Consider the following 26,372-nt stretch of genomic DNA (forward strand, 5'->3'; position numbering starts at 1 on the left):
CACAGAAAGGGTGTTTTGCTCTTTTTCATTTTTTTCTACAAGTTTCAATTTTGTTGAATTAAAGCAGTCTGTGTAACTATGTTTTCAGCCATTCATCTGAGTAAACTTCCACAATTGTACAACATGGAGATCATAGAACACATCTTCAAAGCTAATTAAATCAACATGATGAGTTCCTACAGCTGCTTGCTTTTTGTCTATGGCTTTCCAATGTGTAAACCAAATGTGTTTTGGTGGGATAATATGCCTTTTGCTTATTCCACCATCCGAACTCTCTCCCCTCTGCAGATTTTTAGTTATTTACCATCAAACACAATTTTATCTATTCTTGCTCTATATTATCTACATTTAACACATTTTGAGTAATGTGTTTTAGTAAGACAACTTTTTTTTCCCTGAACCCTTTTGTAAAATCCATTTTGCTACAACAGTAGCTTAACTCTTAAATAAAAAATATAACAAGCCTTTTCTGCTGAATCTATGAGCCTGAAGAAAGAATATAATTTCTACAGCATTCTTACTATTTTAAAGTGTTTTCTCTTGGCTATCAATAGCCAAACTACAAATATTCAATATGTACTTATTTATTGTTATTTCCATTATAATCCTATGAGGCATGATTATCTTCAATGATCAAAAGAGAAGACTAAGGTAACAAAAAAGGTAGAGTGATTTGAGGGCAGACAGAGCTGAGATTAACCTTCAGTTCTTTTGATTTCTACCTTAGCTTTCATTGCATTCCAGCAGAATATTAGCTTTGGAAAATAATTGGGGTCTTTCCATTGAGGGAATAGATTATTCTACTGGCTTTAAATAGTTCTTCTCTATATTCTGTGAGCAACTTGCTAACAAAGAAATTAGCTAACAAAGAAGTTAGCTTCCCTACAACAACAACAAAAAATGAAGTTTGGCTCATGTTGACCTATTTCTTTCAGAAGTAAAAATATTCTTCAGTTATGCACATGTTAACAATTGGCTTTTTCACTCTTGTCCTTGAAAGTGGGCAGTCAGGACATCTCGTGTGATTAAAGGCAGAGCAATTTGCATGTAATAGATAGAAGAGAGGTTCTGATCAGTTTTTATTCTTTTAAGAGTTATTGCATTGCAGGCATGCATGTATAGCATATTACATGCACACGTGCATACACAGGAATTTGGAAAAGATAAAGTTGGGGTGGAAGCACATGCCTCAAGTTTCATGGAAGTGTTTTCTGTTTCAGAGCAGAGAAGTCTCATTCTTCTAAACCATCTGGCTCCTATTAGTGCAGGTTCTGCTGTCAGCATTTACTGAAATGGGGAGAGGCTATGCCTGTGTCACCCTAGGGAGGATCATTATTTAGTGGCTGGATTGGTTTAAGTTTTTATTTATCTACTATGACAAAATGGTAACACAAATAAATGCTTTCTGAGTTAGAGATGATTCATTTTCAGAGTTTAATCACATTCACTTAAGTATAGCTTCGTTGTTCATTCTCATCACAGTCTTTATAAAGGAAGCTATCTCACTAAACTGTCAGATGAGCATAAAATAGGCATCTGGCTATTGACATGACTACTGGGCATTATAACTCTTTAAAAGTTTTTGTTCAGATTCTCTGTTTTGTCAGTTTATGCATTTGGTAGTTCCATTTCTATTGTTATAAGAAATAGTAGGGTGTGGTAATTAAGAACGTGGACTCTAGAAACAGACCACATGGGTTTGAATCCTAGCGATGCCACTTACCCATTGTGTGATCTCGAACAAGTCACTTTACTTAAGTGTGCCTTAGAATTCTCATCTGTAAAATGGAAATTTTAGTAATACCTAATTCATGTGTGCTTGTGAAGGTTAAATAAATTAATACCTTAATATACATGTAATGCTTAGATAATATCTGATCCATAGTGTTAGTTCTATTTTATTGTAAGGGAGTATATAAAAATGGCTTTAATGTTTTCTTTGAAGTATATCTAACAATATTTGGCCAAAGGAAATTTTGACTTATCAACAGTCATTGTTAAAGTTACAAACTATTTTCCATCTATGTATTAAAAAAAAAAAGACATGCAAATTTTTCTTAAGGCAATTCTAGTAATTGAATATTTTGAGACCAAGAAGGAAGTAAGGTTACTTTATAACTAGACCCATTGGGGTCAGACGTAAATTCATTTCAAATTCTTTCAGAAAATTCTATTTCCTCCCTTAGTTATCCTTCTTACTGTGAAAAGAATATTCCCTCAGGGGGCAGGTAGAACTTTAATCGCCATCTTCTCCATTTCCTTGCCCCAGTTTTATTTGGTCAGAGAAAATCTCCTAGGAATCTCAGTCAGGTTCTCTCTTTCTCTCTCCTTTTCCCTTCCTGTTCTATCTCCTGCATCTTCTTTTCCTCCTCCCTTGGCTGCCTATATAAGCTCTCTTTCTTCATTTTGCTTTGTAACTCTTATTCATTCACTCGTTCTTTAAGACTCAACCCCATTTTCACCTCCCACGTAAAATCTTTCACTGATCTTCCAGAAAGTGTTGCTTCTTCCCTTCTCTGGGTCCTCACTGGACTTTGCTCATTGGATTATGTTTAATTATTTAACATGCTTGTTTACCGTGCTTGACTATGACTTGAGAATACCAGCCATGTCTTACTGACCTTGGTATGCTAGGGCATAGTGTCCACTATACGCTAGGCGGTCAGTATGTATTTATTGTGTAAATGAACTGTATAGAAAATATGCATCAGAATTTGGGCAGAGTGACTCCAAGGTGTAACTGGAGAAGGTGTCTGCCCAGTAGGTATTATTTGTTGGGTATCAATGAACTCAGTCTCCTCAGTTTGTCTTTACAACTGGCTTGAGGCTGACATCTGTAATTCCCAGCTAGTGATCTCTTAAGGGTCTTGGTACATGTTAACCTGGTTAAGACATTATCTTGTCTACGATTAGTAAAAAGTAACAAACCAGCAAGCCTATTAGCAAGGATTAGCTTATCTGAGAGTACAGAGATTGGTGGACAGACATGGTAAATTGTGATGTCAATAGGGTTTAGTGTGTAGCTTATAAGAGGGGACATTTATGAGTAAGTGTGACCTGGGACACTGAAAACTTTGTGAGTAGGAGCTGGTGTGGAATGGAATCCAAATATTGATAGGAATATCCTGAAGCTTAACTTAACTTAGTTATTACACAGCTTTAGTTCTTGCCTGCCTCAGTCATAATAACCTCAGTAATAAAGACTGCTCCAGTGAATACTCTGTTCAAACTTAAGTGCAGCTCACCTCTCTTACAAAGGTAGAAAACCAATCTCCTTGTGCCAGACATCATTGGGTTCATTGCAGTTTTGCAGGACAGAGCACTGCCTACCCTCAGCAAAATAAATAAGTTTCAATTTAAAAAAAAGTCAATAATTCAATCCAAGGCACATCTTTGCCTTGTCATTTCTTGAATCCTTGCTCAGTAGAGTTGCTCAGACAGTTAATCTATCCACACGCAATTCATCACATGTGTTTATATTTCAAAAAGTTGCAGAGACGGAAATTATTGGCCTTACAAACTCTGTCTGTCTCACTATTAAATCATTTGCAGGCTGTCAAACAGTGCTTGTTTTTGGAGGGGTCGGAAGGTCCCAGAACTGCACTGCCCCCATTTCCTCCACTGGAAAAATCTGTTGATACATGAAAAATAGGTATTTAAGTAAGTGGTCTGATTTTTCAGAAATAACTCCAGGCATTTTCAGCCATATGATCAGTTGGATAGGGTACCTCACTTACAACTTTGGAGCCAGATTTTACACAGTGTTTAAAGTAACACTGGCTAGAATTTAGCCATTTGGAAATTTCATGAACAGTTTGTAATGAGAACTCTCACTTCAAGGCAAATTTTAATAGCAGTAACTGCGGCATCTTCTGTTTTACTCCCTTTTTATCCATTTCCACACATACGAACGACAGTGCCAAGACTCTCCAGGATTTGATATATTACAGCAAGAATTAATTGTCTTCTTGATTATTCCGTTTCTTTCATTTTTTGTGTGCATGCGATGGCTCCTTCTTCATATGAAGTCCCACTTTAATTTTGTGATTCAAGACTGGTTCTCAATACTGTAGACTATGTTTGAGTCATGTCCTGTCTTTTCCCCTCCATTCTTCCCCCAAAGCATCTACTTCACACTCCCCTTACCTACTACCCCTGGAATTAGTTTGTTGTGATCCTCTGTGTCCTGTTCTCATATCTAGAAACTCTTCCCTCTTCATTTCAGCCAATGTTTCCTTCTTTCCTATAAGACTGTTCTCTGGTTCAAAGATCAGAATAACCTGCGGCTCTTCAGTATTTAATTTGTTTATGAAGAATTGCAATATAGAGAGTTCCTGTTGTTGCTCATCAGTAACAAACCTGACTTAGTATTCATGAGAATGAGGATATGTGTTTGATCTCTGGCTTGCTCAGTGGGTTAAATATCCAGCGTTACCAATGAGCTGGGGTGTAGGTCACAGATGCAGCTTTGATTTGACCCCGAGCCTCAGAACTTGCATATGCCATGGCCCTAAAAAGAAAAAGAAAACTGCAGTATAACTAGTTAAATCAATGAATTAATTTTTTTTGATTATGCTGTTTGTGTAGACATTGTAAATGTTATAAATTAATTATAAAAGAGAGTTCTTTGTCTTCAGTTGTGATAATTATGACTTAAAGCACATTATTAACAAAAAATACTAAATACTGTGATATAAACACAGATAAGATATAATATGTCTCAGTGGTTTAAGAGCAATGCTCTAAACCCTAAGAATATTCAGTCTCTCAAGCACTTTCTTTCACTCAAGACAATTGATATTCTTTCTTTAGGTAGCCTGTCCAGGACCAACCCTTCCTGGTTCTACTTTTCTGGGCTGTCCAATATGGTAGCCATTAGCCACCACATGTAGCTGTGAAGCACTTGAGATGTCACTAGTGTGACTGATTAATAGGAATTTAATGTCATTTAATCCTAATTAATATCAATTTAGATTTAAAAATTAATGTTCAGTTCAGTCATTGGAAAACTTTTATATACACTTGGAACAACTTGAGTTTGTAAGTTTACTTTTCCATTGTACACTTTTAAAACCTAAATACAGATCAGATATTACCAGCGAAAATTTAGCATCTGGATCAAGATGTGCTGTAAGTATAAAATATTCCATAGATTGTGAAGACATGGTATGAAGAAAAGAATATAAAATAGCATATTAATTTTTTACATTGATTACATGATGAATTAATATGTTGGATATGGTGGCTTAAATAAAATACAGTCTCAAGATTTCTTTTTTTTAACTTTTAAAAGTATGAGTACTAGAAAATCTTAAATTATACATGTGAATTGCAGTGTATCTCTTTTGAATGGCACTGCTCTGGATAAACAAGAGCTATACTGAATTCCCAAATGTCCCTGGATCTCAGGGCCAACTACTCCAGTGATATTTATTGGTCATCGAGAACTCTAGTGCATTTTGGCCTTCTGCTGATCCTTGGCACCTGTCTGTAATTTGAAGTTGTGTTTAAAGATATGTCCTTTATCTTGTGCTGTTGGAGTAAAATATGGACCTCTGTTCATATGGCCCATTACCAATGGATATCCCTTGTAACTTCACTTTAATGTTTGTCTCTTTATGTAAATAACTCTATTCCGTCTTGTCCACTCCCTTGTTTACTTACTGTAGTGGCTTTAGTTTTTATACTAGACTTTCTTCTTTTCCCTCAATCTCGTGTGAGAAAATTATTTCATTTTTGGCTTTCGTTTCTTGTCTCAATCCTTACATTCTGGGAAAAGCTTGTTTTAGTTTTTGGCTTTGAACCCTTCTTCCTGCCCCCCGCCCCCCATTCCAGGTAAACTAGAGGGTAATAGAAGGTCTGGGGAAAGCCCCTCAGGTTTCAGGTACATAAATCCACGCAAAACCATCAGTGCTGTACTCATGAGACCCTGGGGCCCTCTCTTTTTTAATTTTTATTTTCTGACATCTTTTGTATGTGGTTTTAAAAAGTCCTATCTGCTTTACTGACTGATTATTCATCATTCATCAGATTCAGATCCAGAGGAGCAATTTCTCTAGGCAAGTCCTCTTCCTTCTTTGCAGTTAGTCCCAAATATTGGTTTTAATTAACATTCTGTACAGTTTAACCCTGATTGAGTGTCCATCTTTACCTCCAGCAGCCTAACTCTAACCATCCTGGTGTCTACCTTTCCTGGCTCTCCTAGCATTAATTGTTTATATCATATTCTAACACTGCTCTTCCTGATTTTCACTTCAATAGAGATGACAGTATTTAGCATGACTAGAGTTGTGAAACTGTAATAATAATAATGATAGTTCATATTCATATAACACAGTATGTGCTGGACACTGTCCTGAACAATTAATATCCAGCTACTCCTTTCATTTTCTCTCAGTAATCTATGAAATAAGTAATTATTAACTCATTTTGTAGGGTGAGAGATTGAGATGCAGGAAATACCTTCTCCAAGGGTGCACACATAATAAGTAGGAGAACTAGAATTCAATTGAGCTTTTAGGTCTCTGTTTATGTATTGAGCTAAATTGTTTTGGATACTTGGGGTCAAGCACTTAACAGGGGTTTTCCTATTTATTTATTGACTTATTTATTTATGTGTTTATTCATTTATATATTCTTTGTACAGCCACACCTGTGGCATATGGAAGTTCCTGGGCTCAGGGTTGAATTGGAGCTGCAGCTGCAGGCCTGTGCCACGTCCCCAGCAACACCAGATCCCAGTCTCATTTGTGACCTACACTGCACTTTGTAGCAATACAGGGTCCTTAACCCACTGAGCAAGGCCAGGGATCAAGCCCACGTCCTCACACTGTGTCAGGTTCTTAACCTGCTGAGCCACAATGGTAACTCCAGGGATTATCTCATTTAATCTTTACAATAACAGGTAGGGAAAATGACCTCAGAGTGTAAAGTAACAAAAAGGATTGGAAGTGAAAGAGATTTTAGTGGAGTGGACATATGGCAGTTACTCAAGAGGCATTAGTTTTGACAGTGCTCTAGCCCAGAAGTCAGGCCTGCAGGTGAATTCAGGCCCACTACTTGTGTAAATAGCCCAAGGTTTGTTGTATCACATCTGACACTCCTTCATTTATGTATTCCCTATGGCTGCTTTTGCGTTGCCGTGGCAAGATTGAATAGTTGTGGCAGAGGCCTTATGACCTTCAAAACCTAAAATATTTTCCATCTGGCTCTTTCTAAAAATGTTTTCCAGCCCCTGTTCTGCACCATACCTGAAGAGTACATAGACTCTGCAATTAATGTGCAGATGATGCAGTAAGAGAATGACTATTTACTACTGCCTACCCAAACCACTGTTTTTTAAAGACTCTCTTTGTGTTGTCTGAGCGTAGATTGGGAGATCTAAGAAAAACCGATAGTTTTTTATTTATTTTTTTTTGATTTCCTGTGGCTCAAATAAGCACAACAGCCCTTCATCCTCCACAACATATTGGTTCTGTCTCTGCTTGATCCAATTGATAGGTCCTTGAAAAGCTGATGTAAATCAGAGTTTGGTACATTGAAATACATTTTCTGTTCATTTACAATTTGTGTGATGCTCTTTATCCACTTGAAAGGACTTATAACGCTTTATAAACTGTTGTGTGCCTGCTCTTTCTCAACACTATCTCCCCACCTCCCCCAGTACTCATTGCTGACCTTTCTGTCTAGCTGTCGTCATTCTGCCAAAGGAGTTATACCCAGTTGGGAAAGATCTGATTAAAAAAAAAAAATCAAAACAAAATGAAAATTATGTATAATGTTAATAGGATGAATAATCTTTCTCTGATTAAAATAATTATATTTTTAACGTTTGGTATTATACATTTTCTTAAGTTGAGGCTTCTCTCTTGTGGAAAACAATGGATATTTATGAGCTTCTTACCTTACAACAAACGCAGTGTTGAGTAGCATTGGTGATTTTTTTTTTTTTTTTGGCTTTTTAGGGCCTCATCCATGGCATATTCCCAGGCAATTCCCAGGCATATTTCAAGGCTAGGGGTCTAATCCAAGCTGCAGCTGCTGGCCTATGCCACAGACACAGCAACTCCAGATCCAAGCCATGGCTGTAAACTACACTGCAGCTCACGGCAATGCCAGACCTTTTAACCCGCTGAGTGAGGCCAGGGATTGAACCCCCATCCTCCTGGATACTAGTCAGATTCTTAACCTGCTGAGCCACAACAGAAACTCCACATTGGTGATTTTTTGTCATTGAAAGATGCTGGAGTTCCCATTGTGGCTCAGCAGTTAACGAACTCGACTGGTATCCATGAGGACACAGGTTGGATCCCTGGCCTCACTTAGAGGGTTGAGGATCTAGCGTTGCTATGGGCTGTGGTGTGGATCGCAGACATGACTTGGATCCAGCATTTCTATGGCTGTGGTGTAGGCTGGCAGCCACAGCTCTGATTCGACCCCAGCCTGGGAGCCTCCATGTGCTGTGGGTGCAGCCCTAAAAAGACAAAAAAAAAAAAAAAAAAAAAAAAAAAAAAAGACAAACAATAGCAATGCTAAAGTCATAAAAATCTATCTGGTTCATCATTATTAAAAAAAACAATAAATACATAAGTGCTTTCCATGTGCTGGCACTCATTCTAAGTGCTTAACACACATAATCTAATCACCCCAAACTAGGATGTATTCAGTTCTATTATTATCCTTATTTTGCAATGTATACATTGTAATGTTTCCTTTGTGATACATATTTTACATTAATGGAGGAAAAGAGTTAATCTCCTTGTTTATAATAGGATATAAAACAGGGGGTTATTTGATGGGTTTATTTTTTAAGTGAGTTATAATGCTATGTATTTAACAGTGTTATTATTATTATTTTTTTAAAGCTGTAGTGGTATATCTAGAAAACAGAGTGCCATGAATGAAGGATTACATTTGGACGTGAGAAGTCATTTTTTTAAGGCCAGAAAACTGATTCGTGAGATGAAAAAGAAATATTGTGGGTCAGTGGTTGTCATTTAGCATTTATTTATTGAATATTTACTCCATTCCCTCATGACCTTATAAACAGGGAAGTATTCAACAAGCAAGTAAACATATTATTAAAGTGGAAATAATTAAAAGGGCTTGAAGCAACATGAACAGGGTGGTGATATAAGGAGTAATAGGGAGAATATATGGGTTAGTCAGGTGAGATTCTTCTGAGAGAATTTAAGCTTAGAGCTTAAAAATGAAAAAGAGAGGGCCATGTGCAAGGATGTGGAAGGGAGTGGCACACGTGGGTAGAAGGAACAGCATTTTCTAAGATTATCAGGAAAAAGATTGGCTTTAAACTCATTGATTCATGGCTTTTTTTTTTTTTTTCCTTCCTGGAAAGCTCTGTGGCCCAACCACCTACTTACTTCCGCTGGCCTCTGCTAGCAAAACCACACACATGTTAAAATATTTTCATTGTCAAATAAATAGCAGTTATCATAGCTGCATTTGAAAATAAACTATAATATTGATATTAACTGGTATAGAAAATGCCTTTTTAAAAAGATCTCAAACCTTTGGAGTAATGGGAGTACATTGTGTACCTGTCACTAGACTCCTGGAGGGCTGGCCATTGGGCTGCCATGGTGTAGCTGCCATTCTCCTTGCTGGTCAAGTCATTTCTCAGCTCAGTCCCTTGCTGGCTCTGTGAGTTTAGTAACCTCTTTGATTCTTAGTTTAGTTATTAGCATAACAGGGGGATAACGTGTGCTTTAATATTACTATGAAAATTGATTAAAATATTTGAAAGCACTTAGTACTATGCTTGGCATGCGGTAGGGGTTTAGCTGTTACGAAGTGACAGATCTTTTATACATGTTCATGCTTACAATCATGTATCAGGTGCTCTTTGAGCACTTTCAATGTTCTTGACTCATTTTATCCTCACAACAATCCTCTGGAGTAGGGACAGTTTTACATATTTTCTTATTTCACATCTGAGGAACTAAAAGTACAGAGATTTATGCGTCTTGCCCAAGACAACAGAGTCAGTAAATGGCAGAGCTAGGATTGAAACCAAGTGGTCTGGCTTTGACACCTGTGCCCTTGAATACGTTTTCTCATTTAGAAAGAAATCATTAATTACTGAATCTTGTCAGTGTCTCGGGTTAAACAGCCCAATGCAATGAGTCCTTTAGGGTGAAATCTAAAGCTAAAACAACTTCCTTGCTTTACACAGAACCTAAGCACTGGATTTATAAGTGACCTCTGTAGCAGATTAAGACCAGTTTGCAAAAGCAACCCCCCCGAAAAAAAAGAAAAGGAAAAAAGACAAATTGACCATTAAGATATACAGCTTATTATTATAAAGAGTCCTGTGTGTGTATCACATAAAGGCTTTGCACAGCAGTTTATTGTCAAACAGATAACAACATATAAATTTCCAAGAATACACTTGGTGTCACTGGAAAATCACACTCTGGGGACCCAGACACTGTAGACAGTTTCACAGCAGCTGAATCATAGAGACTTTTATAGATCAATAGCCCTCAACCTTGCTACATTAAAAACCATCTTCATCAACAAAGAGAGTTTCAGGGAGCTGCAAAACACAGTGGAATTATTAGAACAGGTGGGCTTTTGCTTGTGTGTGTATGCTATTTTCACAAGGTCATCATAGCATAGCTGCCTTGGGATTTAGTTCTAATATTCCAATTCTGTATAGTAAGATGGTACCATATCCAAATACATGTTAATATCTTCTCTTACTTTTAAGGGGGTATAAAATGCTTTTCAAATTATTCTCAAATAAGTAGAAGAAAAATGAGTTACTGGAATGCCTTTAGTTTTGAGCAACAGTCTAAGTTTCTATCTGACCCTTAGTGTGTCCTTGAGTCTTGATTTCTTCATCTGTGAATTTAAAAATTAATAATAGCCTCTTCAGGAGTTCCTGTCGTGGCTCAGCAGAAATGAATCCAACTGATATCTATGAGGATGCGAGTTAGATCCCTGACCTCGCTCAGTGGGTTGGGGATCTGGCATTGCCATGAGCTGTGATGTAGGTCACAGATGCAGCGCAGATCCCAAGTTGCTAAGGCTGTGGTGTAGACTGACAACTGAAGCTCTGATTCAACCCCTGGCCTGGGACCCTCCATATGCGAGTGTGGCCCTAAAAAAAGCAAAAGAAAGAAAGAAAGAAAGAAAGAAAAAAAGATAACCACTTCATAAGGTTCTTCATCCCCAAAGTACACATCTCATGGAAATACCAATTAATTGCTGGTTAGAGGGGACAGTTAGTGTTGGAAATATTATACAAGATGTTTAGAAGACATATGAACTGAGGGTAATTTTTAGATTGTTTCCATCTCATTTTTGGTTATTGGTTGAAAGCTATTAAGGAAGGACACATCACACCAGTCACAATGGCCATCATTAATAAGTACACAAATAACAAATGCTGGAGAGGGTGTGGAGAAAGGGAGCCCTCCTGCACTGTTGGTAGGAATGTAAATTGGTACAACCACTGTGGAAAACAGTATGGAAGTACCTTAGAAAACTCTCCATAGAACTACCATATGACCCAGCAATCCCCCTCTTGGGCATATATCCAGACAAAACTTTGCTTGAAAAAGGCATATGCACCCGCATGTTCACTACAGCTCTATTCACAATAGCCAAGACATGGAAACAACCCAAATGTCCATTGACAGATAATTGGATTAGGAAGATGTGGTATATATACACAATGGAATACTACTCAGCCATAAAAAGAACAAAATAATGCCATTTGCAGCAACATGGATGGAACTAGAGTCTGTCATATTGAGTGAAGTAAGTCAGAAAGGCAAATACCATATGGTATCACTTATGTCTGGAATCTAATATATGGCACAAATGAACCTTTCCACAGAAAAGAAAATCATGGACATGGAGAACAGACTTGTGGTTGCCAAGAGGGAGGGGGAGGGAGTGGGATGGACTGGGAATTTGGGGTTAATAGATGCAGATTACTGCCTTTGGAATGGATAAGCAATAAGATCCTGATGTATAGCACTGGGAACTATATCTAGTCACTTATAACAGAGCATGATAATGTGAGAAGAAAGAATGTATGTGTGACTGGATCCCTTGCTGTACAGTGGAAAGTTGACAGAACACCGTAAGCCAGCTATAATGGAAAAAATAAAAATCAGTATAAAATAAAAAAAAGAAAGCTATTAAGGGAGGAACTTTATCATATGGCAGATGCTTTATGTAGATTGAATTCATATAAGTTTTGTGATGGTTATAATGGCATTTTTATCCCCATAATACAGATGAGGTTATTGAGATATAAGAGTATTAACCAAGCTGAAGTTAACATAGGCATTAAATAAATATCAGAGTGGAGACTGGAACCTAGGCTTATGCAGATTCCAGAGTTCTCTTTCCACACCCTTACTGCCTCTCTGTTTTATGGCTCTGGAGTGAACTTGTCATAATCTAATTGCTTGAATAATAATCAACTATTCTAAGAATTACATAAGCTGGCATCTACATAGCTTGACTATGATGTGGTTGATTTGGTCTAGTGTATACAGACTCAGATGCTTATTTTTAAGATGATAAAACCACAGATGGTTTTACTGATTTGACTGTTTAATACTGAAAAAAAAAGCAAAACAAAAATGCCCTTTAGTGCAGTTTATAACTAAATTTACCAGCCAAATTCAATTAAAATTTAGGACTTGGCTTATACATGTATAGCTAGACTAAATATTTATACTTGGATAATAGTATTGGAATGATAAATTATATACACTCTATTCAGTAAAATACAATTGATGAATGTACTAGTAAACATAATCAAGTATGACATTAAAGGATATATTATAATGGCAATGGAAATTACGGAAAATCTATTAGATATACACATTGAAATATTTTTGGATAAAAATAACACAATGTCTGGGATTGCCATAAAATATTCCAGCAAAAAACCCCAACAAGCCCTAAAAGCAAAAAAAAAAAAAAAAAAAAAGCAAAAAAACACACAAAACAATCTGTTGAATGGAAGAAACAAGATTGGTGAAAAATTGTGACAGTTGAGAGTACTTGGGAATTCGTCTTCTGCAGAAATGAGAAAACATATACAAAAAAAAAAAAAATTAAAAAAAGCTATCAGCTGCTCATGTCCATTAGGTTGAGGCTGAGAAAGCAGAAAAGTTTGATTGCTCTGACTGAATATGTGTTCAGATTTTTAACTGTTCTTTGTGTGGTTAAAAATCTGTATTTCAAATTATTAGCATAATCATACAGCCTCCAGAATATAGATTCTCAGAAAGCACTGATTATCATTCAGTGTTTTTGATAAGCTGTAACTTAATGATATAAATGTATGAATCTCAGAGATATATGATAGTGTATATTCTCAACCAAAAGAGAGGCTTTAGGATCATATTTAACTTCAAATTTTTATTCTCCTGAAGATAGCATTATAATATGGATTTAATAAAAAATCTAATGTTTTTGTTGAATTTTACTTAAAAATAGTACTTCACTCAAATAATATTTAGATCCTAAAGAATGATGGCGTATCACTTCCTTTATGTTACGAGCATGTCATAATTTTTCTTTTGTTAATAATTTAAACTATGTCATCAAAACAATTATTGTCTATATTCTGCTAAATGTGATATAATTGAAAATATCTTATTAAAATGAGGTTTTCTATGTAACTTTAATTAACTGTATAGCAAGAAACTAAAATTCTCTAGGTTTTATGCTTTTGAATTGTGTAATGCCTGAGAAATCATCTCTCCTTCATTGCCAGAAGAACAATTTTAGTTGCTTGCCTTTTTCCATTTACTTTAGATAGCATTTTTTTCTAATCCTCTCATTTATTTATTTATTTATTTTTGGTCTTTTTAGGTCTGCACTCGCGGCATATGGAGGTTTCCAGGGTAGGGCACAAATCAGAGCTGTAGCTGCTGGCCTACACCACAGCTATAGCAATGCAAGATCCGAGCCGTGTCTACAACCTACACCACAGCTCATGGCAACGTCGGATCCTTAACCCACTGAGCAAGGCCAGGGATCAAACTCATGTCCTCATGGATATTAGTCAGGTTTGTAACCACTGAGCCACGATGAGAACTCCAGCATTTCTTTTCTCTAAATCAATTTAAGCCATTACATTTGCTATTAAGCATCATTTGTTGGCCCTAGGCAAACTGGGAAGTAAGTTTCACTTAGTTTCCCTTTAAGCGTTCCTTCTAGCTACTCATCTCTTTCTTGTGGCACCATTTTCCTTCCAGACGCACAATTGTGGGGGAGCGGCAATGCATCTCCAGAGTTGAGGCACTTCAACCCTCACTGCTGATCCTGCCTTCACAGCATCAGGCTAATGGCCATTCCTGGTAAAGGTAAGCAAGCCTTATGAGCTGTTCAAGGAGAACCAAAGGTGCCAAGCCACATTGATTGCATTTGTCGGTTTAAATCTAGATATAATTTTCACATGAAATCAAACAGATACATTGGGCAGCAGCAGACACAATTTGTACGCATTTTAAAGCTACACCACAAGATTTCAAAGACCTTTCAAGTTGTAAATAGGTTGCTTTGGTTACTGCCCTCCCACCCCAGGGTACATATGTATGTATGTGTTCACTCTGTGGTCTCCTCATCAGCGATGCCTCTGCAGAAAAATTTGAGAAATGCCAGCACATGACCTCTCTTATGTACATTTATGTTTCACCTTGATTTGAATAATATGGCCAATATGATATTCTATGAAACCGTGGAAATAGAGATACTTTTGAAAGAGGATCATACTGTTTTCAAATTGCTCCTTCAGAGTTATCTTCATTTATAGAGATTCTGAGGCATTGACAGCATAATCATTTTTTTTTAATACAAAGAGATGTGGCCATTGCCTTCAAGACATGTATAAATATTAAAGGAAATTATAAAGCAAAAGCAAAAATCTAATGGTGTAAGAGTATCTAGGATCAAGAGCTAGTTGGTATAATTCTCCATTTTCCTCTGAAAAAGATGTGCTTAACAACTAGCATTTAAATAACATCTTCCCCCATTTCCATTTCCTATATCGAGAATATCAAAAAATGCACCTGGTTCTAAAGTTCATTTCTCTTTTAATTATGTTTAAAATCTAATATATATGAAATGTAAAAACGTATCAAAATAGAACAATAAGTTGTAAATTTAAATTTTATTTCACTCTAAATCATTTCCTTGTTAATGCCAAGAGCTTTTTTTGTCCCAAAACTTGACTTAGAAATTAGCACAAAAACAGAGATGTAGGATAAAACACCCTAACGGAGATTTTCAGTGGAACAATGTCTGCCAATGGTTAAAAATGAGAATCTCTCTGAGTTTGGGTTTTACTTTAGTCCTTTGTATTATAGTTAATATGAAAAGAAAAAAATAGAGGGAGGCAGAGAAAGCTCCTTGCTGGCAAATTGAGTTCCTTGGGGAGAAAGCAAAAGAGAGAGACCAATTTAGTTGGGGAAATTATAATACACCAATCACGATGATTGATCCTGCGCGAGCAGAAGGCACATGGAAACAATTTAAATGTTGTCCATAAAACTACTGCTTTCAGGCTTAATGGCATTTTATTTATCAGGATCACTGCTTTCAGGGGCACTGTAGAGATTCTATCGTTTCAGAAAAGAATAAGAGGTTTCTTGCATTCTTCCTTGGGATTAAAGATGAAGAATGTAGAGTAAGAGGGAGGCAATTGATACCGCGTCTTATCTCTGTCTTCTGCTTCTCTAATAATGAGAATTTCCCTTATAAGCTCATGCATGCAATGCTCAATTCAAATACTCCATGAGGGTGAATTCTACAGAAGTTGGAAAAGGTATGTTATTTAGTGCCCCACCTCCCACCTTTTATTCTTTTTGTTTAGCTAACTCATTTTCTTTCTGGGATGTAGGAATTCATTAAGGTGGGATGTTTTCATAAAACTAAAGAAAGGATCATAATTACCATTAGAAATTCTCCTTCTGTTTTGAAGTATCACTTTTTCTTGGAGAGACAAGGTCAGAGAGCACACATGTATACCTGCATATTTTTTTTTCTTCTTATAGGTATGGAAGAAATGTAAAACCGTTGCAAAGTTGTGACATTTTCAAGAAAATTCCTCTTATGATCAATGTCTTGCTTTCATTTAAGGTAGATTTTCTCCCAATGTTAGTATTTTGTTTTTGAGGGAAAAAAGTAATGTTTTTTGATGATGGCATTTAGTAAAGGGATTATCTGATCTTCCAAGGGCATATGGGACCTTGGGCTTTGTCAGGAATTTTTCAGTATTATGCTAGACTGATTCTGATTGTGAAGACTGTCAGAAAGCTGTGATTGATTGAATATATGGGAAACGTTCCTCTGAGCTGCTGGTAGAATAAGATGTTTATTTTCAGTTCTTTCAGGTTTTTTTTTTAATGGTAAAATTGGTTATTTGAATAAGTTATGTGGAAGCCCTTATAGAGATCATCTATCTAGAGTATATGAACAAATCCTTTTCGTGAGTTTTGCATTTAGTGTTTGAATTCCGGCTTCCCTGCTTATTGTCTTTGTGACCTTGGGAAACTGACTTCACTAAGCCTTAGTTTGCTCATCTATAAAATAAGAATAAGAATAATACTGCTTGCCTCATAGAGTTGTTGTATGATTGAAGTTAGGTAATCTGTTATCACAATGTCTAGCACAGTAAACATTAGCTGTTATTATTCGGGTTCATAGTAACACACTTAGAGTTCTATTCGAGTGAAAATCCGTAATTGCTTATGGTGAAAGGGAGAGAGGAGGGTATTCTTCTGTCATATAGATTGAGAAGCTTGGGCACAGGGAACTCAGGAACAGAGGTTACCAGTTCTAGTTTGTTCTGATCATGTACATTTCTCAGCTCTGGCCTTGCGAAGATTTTCTCTTCTCCTATGTCTCTTTTCCAATCCTCCTTGATACTTGCTCTTCCTTAAAACACCAAACATTTTTCTTCTCTGGGCCTTTGGATATGTGATTCTCTCTGACTGGGATGCTCCCCTCCCCCCACTCTCTCTGTTCATTGAGTTTTAAGCTATCGTTCGCAGCTTCATGCTCTTCTATAAATTAGCTTCTGATTCATTAATTGGGTGTTCTTTATCCTCCTCTGAGCACTAGGATACACTGATCCTCTCTTCAACTCTTTTTCTAACTCTGTGATAGTAGTCATTTATGTGCTCAGTTTTATATGCTCACCAAGTGTGGCATCTTCTGTGTAATGACCAATAGGAAGTGGTTGGCATAGAAGAGGATCCCTTGGGTAACCCTGTAACTTCTCAGGAATTAAACATCTTGCAGCACTTGACTTCCAGTGTTCTATCACATCTTCCCTGGCCGTGAGTTCTCTGCCTCCCCAAATCCTGACTTCCGTGGCCTTTCTTAACGGTAGAGCTGACCTGAATTCCTCTTAGGAATAATCACTCACCTGGACCAAGGTGGAATGTAGTATATGCAGCCTAGGAGTCTGTGAATCTCCAGCTGTATTTTGTTACCTACCTTGTCATCTGCTAAACAGCATCACTGGCTATGGCACACATGTATTCTTCTAGGATGCAGACAGTAAATGGATATGACATTCACCTCCTGGGGTCCTGGATAAGTAGGAGGGACGTTAGGAGTGGAATATATTCTCTAGAAACTTAAGTCTTACTTGACACTGCAGGTGTTACTTGAGATAATATAATAGGGCAGGCTTTATCCTGTAGCTAAACTGGTGCATAAAATCTGTCCACCAGCAACCCATGTGGGAAGCCATATCTTTGTCCTCATTTTAGCTTTCTCTCCCCCTTCTCAGTGGTGTTCAGTATACCATGCATCCCATACCCTCATCCACATCTGTGCCAGTTTTCTGTCTAAACTGAGTTATCTCCACATCCCAGTGCATTCTTCTGACTAAGATGGAAATTCTCCTTCTAAGGTCCAAATGTTATATGGAGCATCCCTTTCGTAAAAACTACCAATAGCTCCCACTTTATTATAGGAATATGTCATATAACCTCCTTTACAATCTAGCCAGATTGTATTTTTCTTTTTTTCTTTCTTTTTTTTTTTTGTCTTTTTGCTATTTCTTGGGCCGCTCCTGCGGCATATGGAGGTTCCCAGGCTAGGGGTCCAATCGGAGCTGTAGCTGCCAGCCTATGCCAGAGCCACAGCAACTCAGGATCCGAGCCGAGTCTGCAACCTACACCACAGCTCACTGCAATGCCGGATCGTTAACCCACTGAGCAAGGACAGGGATCGAACCCGCAACCTCATGGTTCCTAGTCGGATTCGTTAACCACTGTGCCACGACGGGAACTCCCAGATTGTATTTTTCTGTCATCATCTTCCTGAGATCTTGCCTAAGACCCTGACATCCTAAATTTCACATTGTTTTGTCACATAGACATACTCATGCTTCTCCCAATTCATCATCTCTTTCCATATCTCTTAGCATTTCCATAGCTTGCTACCTGCCAAGAATGCCTTGGCCTGAACACCACACCCTTTTACCTGACTGGTGGCTATTTTTTCTTTTAGACTGGGTTCAAATGAAACCTTCCGCTTCATATTTCTTTGTACCAACAGCAGTGGTATTTATACGTTACTGTGTTTCTCACATCAATTCTAGATATTTGCATAATTAACTCACTAGAGTGTGAGCTTTTCCTTTTTATAAGCCCATCTTCCCACATATTTCAACTATCCTTTTCCTGACACTTAGCAGTACCTGTTTTATAATCGGTGGTAAGTTTTATAAAAAATAAATGAGTAGGAGTTCCCACTGTGATGCAGCTGTGCCTCTGCAGTGCCAGAATAACAGGTTTGATCCTCAGCCCAGCACAGTGGGTTAAAAGATCCAGCATTGCTACAGCTGCAGCATAGGTCACAACTGCTGCTTGAATCTGATCCCTGGCCCGGGAACTCCATATGCCGTGGGGTGGCTGAAAAAGAAAAAAAAGAAAAAAAAAAGAAAAAAGAAAGAGTTAATGAGAATAACCACAATTTAAATAAAATATTCAATAATTTTGAATGATCAAATTAGTTTTATCATAGAAATGTTCCAAATTCTATTAATGTGAGCCCAAATTGACCGTTCATCTAATAACATCTAATAACACAAGGCTTTGATGAGTAGGTGGACTCTCAGTATGTTTTGTGGGGGTGGAAAACAAAAAACAATCAAAAAGACCTTGTTGTTTTACTGAAATAAACTGTCTAAATAAGAGCAGATGCTTTTTCTTTTCTTTTTCAAATTTGAAGACCTGAAGTCTTCAAAATGAAAAACTTAGACTATATCAACAATTACATCTAAAGCAAAATTTTAAAATTCCAAAGTTCTTAGAGTAACAAGGCTGACCCATTGACTTTTGCTAATGTTTAGCTAGTGAAGAAGACTGTGTAGTATACTTATAATGTTCCCTCCTTTTTTTTTAACCCAACCCCTTCAGTGCCTCTGCAGCACTCAGTGATAATGTGTGATTTTGTTAAGAAAACATACACATACTATCACTTGGTTGGTCTTTGACTCTCAAGGGTTCATTTCAGATTGCATCTTAAACATGACAGAGACTGTGGTGTCCCACTACTGCTTTCAAGTGTTAATGGAAAAAAAAAAAACCTTAAAGACCTGGATCCCTTAGTGATAGGAAAAAAAAAAAGCATTGGAAAAGTTCTCATAGTTATTTGTGATTTATCTGGTTTATCTGAAATTATTTGAGTTGTGCTCTTATCTTATTGATTTTTTTTTTCTCTTTTTGGGGCAAGATTACCCATTCCAGACTAGAACTCTTTGCTCTCCAATTTCAGTGCCTCATCTTTCCTCTAACAGCGAAAGACCTTTTTAAAAGGTGCTGGTCAAGCATTTTAAGATTTTCTGAAGCTAGTTTTCTGAATATCCAGTATTAGTTTCTCACTGTTCTGTCTGTGGGCAAAAATGAAGAGGTATGAGGAAAACTACTGAAGAAGAGTTAAATAATCAACCTTTTCTGAGCCAAACCCAGGGCCTCCCGATTGGGGTGAGATCAAGTATCAGCAAAACATTTTCTAATTTGTGTCCTTTTGAAAAGGTTCTTTTCAGGACGCTCTGAGGAATGTGAGGGCTGGCCTCCTTTTTCACATAGGAGTTGCTGAAAGGAGCACTTTATGTCTTTTATGACTATATGTTTCATGAAGAATTTTTAAGCGCGTTGCAGTGAAGAACGAAAGTGGTATTTAGGAGCTTTTAGCCGAGCATAGGTGTGCACATCTATAGCCAGACCCAGCTACTTCTCCACTGCCCAGGTGCTTGTGCAGTCCATTTCCCTTATGCCTTCCAGCTGACCAATTGCCCATTCTATGGATTTCCTGTTTGAAAGGCTTCTAAAAATACCCCCTCATCTCATTCATCTCTCTGCCTTTTATACCTCACCCCAAGTTCTCACTGGTTCAAGCCATTGTTCACAGAGCCCTCTCTCATCTTGATACCCTTTCTCCAAAGCTTCTCTCTTTAGTCTATCAAATGTGAATTGTTTTGCTGGTTTCCAAAATGCTCTTCAACCTCTTCTTATCTTCTACACCTAGTCTTATCTTTTTACTGCTCTTTCCGACATACGCACAAGTTTCCTATTTCTCAGAGCAGGGAATGATAGCGTACATAGGATTCAGAATCAGAGTGATTTTTTAGGCAGTGTAAACTTGTTTTCAGACTTTCTGTTACCAGCCTGGGAGTCTGCGTTTTAAAGGGGGTTCTTCCAGGTGATTCTCGTGTGTCTTAAAGTGCAGAGTTTCTTCACCTTTTCCTCTTCTGTCCTCACTGATTCGGTGTCTCTGTGACTCCTAGAAAAACATGCCCCCTTCTGCACCGGATGCAGCCTCCTGCATGTTAACTTGTGTTGCCTTTTGATTGTCTTTCTCCACCTAGAGTATGAACTCCTGAGGACAGAGGTCACGTTGATACCACATGGTGAGATAGAAAGAACACTGGGTGGGAAAGTGGAAAACTTGACTTCTAACTCAAATTCTAACCATGAGGAAAAACATGAGCTCCTACTGCCTCAGTTTGCTCGTAGGCAAGGGTGAGAACCAGTGGAGGTGATGTATAGGTTCTGTGTTTTCAAAGCCTACAGTGCATTGTCTGAGAAAGGTCAAGAGCTTCACTCTCATATCTGGATTTAAATCTTAGCTCTGCCATTAGCCTTGTAATTTTTAAGTGGAGAGTAATTTTTCTGAGCCTCAGTCTCCACAGGGGTAATGACACATCCCTTTCAAGTGAGCTATGAAGATAACATATGTAAAGTGTCTTGCATAATAGCTCCTATATGAAGGTTTTAGCATATTACTGTTAATCCCTGTCCTCCCTCACTTCTCACAATGCTGGATAAAGATACATTCTTTTCTAAACACCTAGCTCCAGCGTACCTTTCTATCTGTAGCTAGTTTAGTTGGATAATAAAACAGGAAACTGGCTGGATTTAAACTTGGCTCCACTACTTAATAACCCAATTACCCTGTGCATGTTACTTTAACTTTTTTGAAATGGGGACTCTAACATTATCTTTAAAGTTGTTGTGAGGCTTAAATAAGATAACACATGTAAATACCCAGCCAACGCCAAACCCAGAGTGAATGTTAGCTATTATTTATACTTCTGCCTAGGGTTAATCTGATCCAGCTGAAAATGTATTGTCTGGGAGTCAAGAGACTTAACTTCAGAGTTCTGGAACAGATCTTGAATGGGTTACGTCATCTGCCTGTACTTCAGTTTCCTGCTGTACAAAATGGTACTAATAATAACCCATTCCATGGGGCACCAAAAGGATTAGATAAGGAAACACATGGAAAAATACATTCAAAAGGCAAGGAGCTCTACCAGGCATTACTTATATTTATTGTTATTATTTTCTCTGTATCCATCAAGTGAAGAAATTAACCCAAATAATAGCCAATGTTTATTTAAAATTTACCATGTTATAGGCATTTGATCCTCTGGCTTAATCCTCACAAAATCCACTGGTGCAGATACTATAATTCCTCTTTTATACTGTGAAAATCGAGGTTCAGGGGAGCCAAGTAACTTGCTCAAGAATTCACACCCAGTAAGTTGCAGAACTGGAACTGGAAACCAGGAAGGCTGGCACCAAAAAGCAAATATTTAATCACTATCAAAAAATCTCTAAGATCCCTTCTGGCCAAGGGATCTGATCTCTTGGTCATGGGTCTTTCATGAAGAGATTGGAAGTGGTGTTGGAAAAACAAGATGGAGGCTTTCAAAGTGAGTGGGAAAACCCCCAGAGTTTAAAAGCAGAACGAGGCAGCTGTTATGTGCCTGAACTTTGCCTTCAGTGGAGTCTCTGAATTCTTCACGGTGGGAGATGGAAGCTTCTTTGGTCCTGAAGCTCTTCCCTTCATCATCATCGAATGAAGGAGGCTTAACTATTTAGTATCCTCACAGAAAAGACTGGTTCCTGTCTCTCAGTTTTCTCTGTCTATTAGATCTCAACAACCCTGCGAGGTATTGTTTTCTCTATTTTGTAGATGAGGAAACTGAGGTTCAGAATGGTTAAGGGCTCTGGTCTACAAAGATAAAACTCTTTCTTGAGACCTGATACCAAGTCCAGCACTCTTTCCTTTCTCTACCCTTCTAGATATGCTTTTATCTCTAACTGGTCTAACTTGAAAAATGTGATTTACATACATATTGCAGAAATGTCTTACATTTTCATTATGTTTTATGATGCACTCAGGTCTTATGTGTCCTTACAGCAGTTCTTGAGTGAAACTTTCATAGATGAGGAAACAAAGGTCCAAAGAGGCTAAATGACTCGTCACAATTCACACAGCTAGTCAGAAATATAACCAGAATTGTATGTCTTCATGTTTTGTGCACTCCAACACACCACTCAGAGTGACTTGGATAATAAGATAACTTTACTCACCATTCATTTTTTAGAAAAGGTGAGCAAACCAAAGAATAATAACATCAAGAACCCAAGTTACCAGAAAATCACATTTGAAACGCGTTTTTTCTTTTAAAAGTAATTGAAGGGATTCTTGTAAGATCTGTTTTTAAAATTGAAGGATGATAGGTGTTTCCGTTGCTTAAAAAGAAGTCAGTACCTTTTCTTTTGAGAAATGAGAGAATACTCACAAGACAATCCCAAAGAGTCTTTTGGCTTGGGCTGTGTTCTTAGTTAAGCAAGTGAGTGAAGACATCTGAAACTTACCTTCTTTTACTAATTAATTATTTCATTCATTATTCAGTAACTGCACTGTGTCCAGCGCTCTGCAACATTTGCTGTACTGATGATTGCAAAAGAAAATTTGAGATACATTTATAAATAAACCAAAATCAAAAGTAGAGTTAAATAGTTTGGCCTTCATGCAGAGCAGATTAGATTTTATGTCATTCCTTTACTCTTTCCATAGAAATGACAATGTAAATTAATATCACCCCAGCTTCATTTCATCCAAGCCAAGAGGGGGAAAAAAAAAGGAGTTCAGTGTGTAGTTGAATAGTCCTCATTCTCCTATTTTGCAGGATTTCTCTTCTTCCTCCCCAAATTATTGTGTGTGTGTGTGTGTGTCTGTGAGACTGACTGACTACTTTGGGGTTTATTTTCATTTAAAAAAATCTGTAAGCATGAATATAAACTAAATTGCATAAAAAATTTGAATCCATGTTGTTGCTTTAGATATTTAGAATTTATTATTTTAAGAGCATTAGAATTCGATTTCTCATAGGAATGGAAATGGATGTTTGACCCATATGCCATATACCAATCCATATATCTGGAAAAAACAAACCTATATGAGTAAGTGCAAAGAGCCTGACAGTGTATGTGATGGTATTAAGATTGGCCCTGTCAGAGGCCAGGATGGCGACATCAGCCAGGCTCAACTGGTTCAGGAAGCTCTACTAGCCTCCTACCATCTCATCAACTCTTCTCCTGATCCTGCCTTTGGGAAGCAGGCCACCGTCCAATGCAAAAACTAAGTCCATCATTGCACAATTTGAATGAGAAACCAACAAAAAACCCTAAACAAGTCCTCACCTGTCTGATTTAGGAAAAAGCATCTCTGAAGTTCCCTCTACACACGATTGGCTGGAGTGCATATTCTCCTTTTACATTTTATGCCAATCATTTTTGCTGCCATGTTTGAATGTGGAATGCAGCAGAATTTTGGTTGGCCTGATGTGTTAACAATTTCTGCACACCCACATTGGAGTTTTCTGTAGGAAATTTTACCTGTAGAAATTGAATACTCTGGTTCCCAAACAATGTAGTTAATCCATGAACCTTTGTACACTAATCATGAAGACTTCTAATTACCAAAAGCTGTTTCTTCACTGAGAATCAAGAAAAAAAATCCATGACCCCAGAACAACTTTCTTTTTTATGAGAGAGTATTTCTCTTTTGACTGTAACTTTAATTAAACTCTATTAACTTTAATTTAATTTAAGCTATTTAAATAGTTCAGATGCTATTAAACTCAAAGAACACATTTTTTAAAAGGTATTTAGTTCCTGGGCATTTTTCCTCGATCTCACACAGCCTTAATTGCTATCCACTTATTGTTAAGTATATCATAAAATAAAATATACTGTATAAATTGCATTAATCTCCATAAAAGAAACTTGAAGCAGAGCCATAAACTAACCAAAATCAGAGGTACAATAAAAAGACAGAGTACATAAAACATCTTCAAACACTTAGACCTCCATGGATGGTGAACAGATTTTATTGTCTTCTATTTTTTCTATAGAATTGAGAACAGGCATTTTTCGTGTATGGAGTATTATTATGTAATATTTCCAACTATTATGTGATTTTCTTTCATTTCTCCATGCCCTATATTAATGTCTTTCCCCAAAAGTAGAGCTTCTCTCCATCTATAATAATTTTCATATATTTGCCAATGCAGTTGTACTAAGAGGAATAAAATCAATGGTTTTGAAGGAATACATTTTCCTTTCATAATTACTTGTATAATGATGGCACCCTGGCACATACTAGTGAGTAGGGAAAGAGGACTATTTAATTACATCCTAATGAATATTTGCAATTATGCACTTTCTTGACTCCATAAGAGAATGTTAAAAAATGCTTTCCATAAGGAGTTCCCATCGGGGCTCAGTGGTTAACGAATCCGACTATGAATCATGAGGTGGCAGGTTCGATCCCTGGCCTCGCTCAGTGGGCTAAGGATCCGGTGTTGCCTGTGAGCTGTGGTGTAGGTCACAGTTGTGGCACGGATCTGACATTGCTGTGGCTGTGGCTTAGGCTGGCAGCTACAGCTCTGATTAGACCCTTAGCTTGGGAACCTCCATATGCTGTGGGTGTGGCCCTAGAAAAGACAAAAACAAAAAACAAAAAAAAAAACTTTCCATCGAGCAAAATATTACTTGAATTTTATTTTCAAAATTGCTGTTCATTAAATCATGGAGTCAAAATTTTTATTTCCATAGAAATAAAATAAAATAGTAACCTCTATAAACAGATGTGGAATCATTGATACTTGGATTTAGAAGCATTTTTGGATGTTTTCAAGTCTAGTTCTTCTATGGCTTCACTCACAGATGTTTTACTAAACCTTTCTAATTTGCAGCACACAATTGTTAATAAGACATTGCTTAAATACCCCCAGGGATGTAATGTTTACCATCAGAGTAGGCAGGCTGTTTCTAAGCTGAACCACGCTAATAATTAGGAGATGTGTCTTGAGCACCTAATATGTGCGAGATACTCTTCCAGATATTATACTGTATATAAACTTGAGTCAGACTTTACTATTGTACATAAAGTACTGACACTAAAGTTGAGGACATAACACATTTACATGAAAAAAAGACACCATCCTAGCAGATCTGTATTCACTTGCCCATTTAGGATTTAGATGCTCTGACCTCCCCTAAAGAGTTGAGGCAGGTGTTCCCATCGTGGCTCAGTGGTTAATGAATCCAACTAGGAACCATGAGGTTGTGGGTTCGATCCCTGGCCTTGCTCAGTGGGTTAAGGATCTGGCGTTGCCGTGAGCTGTGGTGTGGGTTGCAGATGCGGCTCAGATCCTGTGTTGCTGTGGCTCTGGCGTAGGCCAGTGGCTACAGCTCCGATTTGACCCCTAGCCTGATAACCTCCATATGCTGCAGGAGTGGCCCAAGAAATGGCAAAAAAAAAAAAAAAAAAAAAAAAAAAAAAAAAAGAGTTGAGGCAGATGCCTGCTCATCAGGGCCTCTGCTTTGAATGTTGTCTCTCCTGGGTTCCCTAAGCTACATTGACCAAGTTTGTACCTGAACTTTCTCTTCCTGCCCAACAACTTTTAATTGATAACGTATTTATATAAACATGTGGGAATTTGATTGGTACTTCCTAGAGGCTCTTTGTAACTGCATTTTCAGTTTCTGTCTCATAATTCA

At 37.4% G+C, this 26,372-nt stretch overlaps 1 long non-coding RNA gene across 1 annotated transcript in view; it reads left to right on the plus strand.

The window, feature by feature from the left end:
- The window catches only part of LOC106510313, a 135,474-nt gene that overhangs the window by 76,567 nt on the left and 32,535 nt on the right, over positions 1-26,372 (plus strand). Inside the window, exon 3 of the long non-coding RNA XR_002343991.1 lies at positions 14,250-14,357. This is a non-coding gene — a long non-coding RNA (uncharacterized LOC106510313). The remainder of the gene's footprint in view (positions 1-14,249; positions 14,358-26,372) is intronic.

This window comes from Sus scrofa, chromosome 5 (assembly GCF_000003025.6).
Source record: "Sus scrofa isolate TJ Tabasco breed Duroc chromosome 5, Sscrofa11.1, whole genome shotgun sequence".
NCBI lineage: Eukaryota > Metazoa > Chordata > Mammalia > Artiodactyla > Suidae > Sus > Sus scrofa.